The sequence below is a fragment of the Aegilops tauschii genome, chromosome 2 (assembly GCF_002575655.3).
Source record: "Aegilops tauschii subsp. strangulata cultivar AL8/78 chromosome 2, Aet v6.0, whole genome shotgun sequence".
Classification (NCBI taxonomy): domain Eukaryota; kingdom Viridiplantae; phylum Streptophyta; class Magnoliopsida; order Poales; family Poaceae; genus Aegilops; species Aegilops tauschii.
In genome coordinates this window covers 324,865,347-324,870,345 of record NC_053036.3, presented here as the reverse complement: position 1 = coordinate 324,870,345, position 4,999 = coordinate 324,865,347, and positions in this window count along the sequence as shown.

Below are 4,999 nucleotides of genomic sequence, written 5' to 3'. Positions count from 1 at the left end.
ACTTAATGCATTGCTTGATCATCCTCTCAAAAAATATGAAATACTTGATATATTTTATAATGGACTAACCGATGCTTCCAGAGACCACCTGGATAGTTGTGCTGGTTGTGTTTTGAGGGAAAGAACTATTGAGCAAGCTGAATTGCTATTGAATAATATATTGAGTAATCATAATGATTGGACACTTCCTGAACCAACTCCTAAGCCAACTCCGAAGAAGAGGGGTATTCTATTTCTCAGTCCTAAAGTTATGGAAGAGGCAAAGAAATCTATGAAAGAAAAAAGTATTAAAGCTGAAGATGTTAAAAATTTACCATCTATTGAAGAAATACATGGTCTTGATAACCCGACACAGGTAGTAGAGGTAAACTCTCTCCTTAGATTTGATCAAGGTGATATTCCTCATAATAAGTCTGGTAGTCAATGCTTGTATGAGTTTGATAATTTTATTGTTAAACAAGAAAATTCAATGCTTATGTTAGTAGACAACTGAAACGTAATGCTTACATGCTTGACCACTTGGGTGATTATATGAGTAGAACTGTTAATGATCTTAAGATTATTAGTAAACATGCTTCCATGGTGACAACTCAAGTAGAACAAGTACTTAAGGCACAAGATGATTTGCTCAATGAGTTGAATAGTAAGAATAATGATAATGCTATTAGGGTTATGACTAGAGGTGGTAAGATGACCCAGGAACCTTTGTATCCTGAGGACCATCCTAAGAGAGTTGAGCAATATTCTCAGAGAACTAATACTGATGCACCTAGTCCTTCTAATAAAAAGAAAAAGAAAACTGGTAGGACTTTGCATGCTAGTGAACCTGCTATAGACACACCTGAGAATCACAATGATAATTCTATTTCTGATGCTAAGACACAATCTGGTAATTAACATGAACCTAGTGATAATGTTAATAATGACATTCATGTTGATGCTCAACCTAGTAACGATAATGATGTAGAGACTGAACCTGCTGTTGATCTTGATAACCCACAATCAAAGAATCAACGTTATGATAAGAGAGACTTCATTGCTAGGAAGCATGGTAAAGAAAGAGAACCATGGGTTTAGAAACCCATGCCCTTTCCTCCTAAGCCATCCAAGAAAAAGGATGATGAGGATTTTGAACGCTTTGCTGAAATGATTAGACATATCTTTTTGCGTATGATTTTGACTGATATGCTTAAAATGCCTCCTTATGCAAAGTATATGAAAGATATTGTTACGAATAAAAGAAAGATTTCGGAAGCTGAAATTTCCACCATGCTTGCTAATTATACCTTTAAGGGTGGAATGCCAAAGAAACTTGGAGATCCAGGGGTACCAACTATACCATGCTCCATTAAAAGAAACTATGTTAAAACTGCTTTATATGATCTTGGAGCCGGTGTTAGTATTATGCCTTTCTCTTTGTATCGTAGAATTGAATTGAATAAGTTGACACCTACTGAAATCTCTTGGCAAATGGCTGATAAATCAACTACTATAGCCATCGGTATTTGTGAGGATGTGCCTGTTATGGTTGCAAACGTTACTATCTTAACGGACTTTGTTATTCTTGGTATTCCCAAGAACGACAGTATGTCGATCATCCTTGGTAGACCCTTTCTGAATACTGCAGGGGCTGTTATTGATTGCAACAAAGGCAATGTCACTTATCATGTTAATGGTAATTAATGAGCATACGGTACACTTTCCGAAGAAACAACCTCCAGTCCATAGTATCCATTCTATTGGAAAAATTCCAACTATTACTATCGGAGGTTTTGAATTTCCTCTTCCCACTGCCAAAAGGAAATATGATATTCTTATTGTTGGGGAAATGCATATCCCCGTTGAGGTAACCTAGCGTTATTAAAAAAATTCTCCGGTTTCATGTCATTCGGAAGAAGTTTGTTAATAAGACTTGATCAACCTTGTTAATGGATTCCTTTTGATGAGCATGAGATGGATGAATTTAGAAAGCACAACTCTCTGTACCCATCTTTTACTTTCTGTTATTTGGATTAAATAAAGCAAAAATAGTATTTCCCGTCTGTTTTCTGAATTATCCTTGCAATAAAAAAATGTCCCAAAAATAAAAGTTGTCCAAATGCCCTGAAATTTTAGTATTATTTTTTATAGAATATTTAAGAATTTTTGGCACTAAGAACACACCAGGGGGCCTCACCAGCTGGCCACAAGGGTGGAGGGCACGCCCCAAGGGGGTGGGCGCGCTTCCTGTCCTTGTGGGCCCCATGTGGCCCCCTCCACTTATTCCAGCACCCATCCACTCCTTCCTCCAGAAAAAATCACTCCATAGCTCAAACTCATGTTCTTGCTCACCTTGCTGCCATTTTCGATCTCCTTGCTCAAAGCTCCATTCACAAAATTGCTTTGGGGGATCGTTCTTCGGTATGTGGCTCCTCCAATGGTCCAATTAGTTTTTGATCTAGTGCTTTATTTAATGCAATTTTTTGCTGCTGTGGTGACCTTATTCTTGAGCTTGCATGTCAAATTTATATGGTCCAAAGTAGTTTTGATGCATGATATAGCCTCTATGCACTTGTCAGAGTAGTTGCTATCAATTTTGTTAAGTTTGGTTCACTTTTATTTTGAGTCACTAAAATTTCAGAAATTTTTTAGAGGAAGAAAAATGTCCAGGAAAATGTATCAAGGGGGTTGATACGTCTCCAACGTATCTATAATTTTTTATCGTTCCATGCTATTATATTATCTGTTTTGGATGTTTAATGGGCTTTAATATGCTCTTTTATATTATTTTTTGGGACTAACCTATTAACCGGAGGCCCAGTGCGAGTTGCTGTTTTTTGCCTATTTCAGTGTTTCGCAGAAAAGGAATATCAAACAGAATCCAAACGGAACGAAACCTTCACGAGGAACTTTCTTGGAACAAATGCAATCCAGGAGACTTGGAGTGGAAGTCAGAGCCGCAACAAGGCAGCCATGAGGCAGGAGGGCGCGCCCCCACCCTCGTGGGCCCCTCGTAGCTCCACCGGCCTACTTCTTTCGCCTATATATATACTCTTATACCCTGAAAACATCCAGGGAGCCACGAAACCACTTTTCCACAGCCGCAACCTTCTGTACCCGTGAGATCCCATCTTGGGGCCTTTTCCGGCGATCTGCCGGAGGGGGATTCGATCACGGAGGGCTTCTACATCAACACCATAGCCTCTCCGATGATGTGTGAGTAGTTTACCACAGACCTTCGGGTCCATAGTTATTAGCTAGATGGCTTCTTCTCTCTCTTTGGTTCTCAATACAAAGTTCTCCTCGATGTTCTTGGAGATCTATTCGATGTAATACTTTTTGCGGTGTGTTTGACGAGATCCGATGATTTGTGGGTTTATGATCAATATTATCTATGAACAATATTTGGTTCTTCTCTGAATTCTTATATGCATGATTTGATATCTTTGCAAGTCTCTTCGAATTATCGGTTTAGTTGGCCTACTAGATTGATCTTTCTTGCAATGGGAGAAGTCTTAGCTTTGGGTTCAATCTTGCGGTGTCCTTTCCCAATGACAGTAGGGGCAGCAAGGCACGTATTGTATTATTGCCATCGAGGATAAAAAGATGGGGTTTATATCATATTGCTTGAGTTTATCCCTCTACATCATGTCATCTTGCCTAATGCGTTACTCTGTTCTTATGAACTTAATACTCTAGATGCATGCTGGATAGCGGTCGACGTGTGGAGTAATAGTAGTAGATGCAGAATCGTTTCGGTCTACTTGACACGGACGTGATGCCTATGTTCATGATCACGCCTAGATATTCTCATAACTATGCGCTTTTCTATCAATTGCTCGACAGTAATTTGTTCTCCCACCGTAATATATGCTATGTTGAGAGAAGCCACTAGTGAAACCTATGGCCCCCGGGTCTATTTTACATCAAATTAGTTTCCCGTCAACTTGCCAATTTCTGTCACCGTTTATTTTGCAATCTTTACTTTCCAATCTATAAAACAAAAATACCGAAAATATTTCTCTTATTATCTTTATCAGATCTCACTTTTGCAAGTGTCCGTGAAGGGATTGACAACCCCTTTATCTTGTTGGTTGCAAGGTTCTTGATTGTTTGTGCAGGTACTAGGTGACTTGCGTGTAGTCTCCTACTGGATTGATACCTTGGTTCTCAAAAACTGAGGGAAATACCTATGCTACTTTGCTGCATCACCCTTTCCTCTTCAAGGGAAAACCAACGCATGCTCAAGAGGTAGCAAGAAGGATTTTGGAATAAGGAGTGGCAAGAGCCTAAGCTTGGGGATGCCCAAGGCACCCCAAGGTAAAATTCAAGGACAACCAAAAGCCTAAGCTTGGGGATGCCCCGGAAGGCATCCCCTCTTTCGTCTTCGTCTATCGGTAACTTTACTTGAGGCTATATTTTTATTCACCACATGCTATGTGTTTTGCTTGGAGCGTCTTGTATGATTTGAGTCTTTGCCTTTTAGTTTACCACAATCATCCTTGCTGTACACATCTTTTGGAGAGACACACATGAATCGGAATTTATTAGAGTACTCTATGTGCTTCACTTATATCTTTTGAGCTAGATAATTTTGCTCTAGTGCTTCACTTATATCTTTTTAGAGCACGGTGGTGGTTTTATATTATAGAAATTATTGATCTCTCATGCTTCACTTATATTATTTTGAGAGTCTTTTAGAACAGCATGGTAATTTGCTTTGGCTATAAATTGGTCCTAATATGATGGGCATCCAAGATGGGTACAATAAAAACTTTCTTATAGAGTGCATTAAATACTATAAGAAGTTTGATGCTTGATAATTGTTTTGAGATATAAAGATGGTGATATTAGAGTCGTGCTAGTTGAGTAATTGTGAAATTGAGGAATACTTGTGTTGGGGTTTGCAAGTCCCGTAGCATGCACGTATGGTAACCGTTGTGTGACAAATTTGAAGCATGAGGTGTTCTTTGATTGCTTTCCTTATGAGTGGCGGTCGGGGACGAGCGATGGTCTTTTC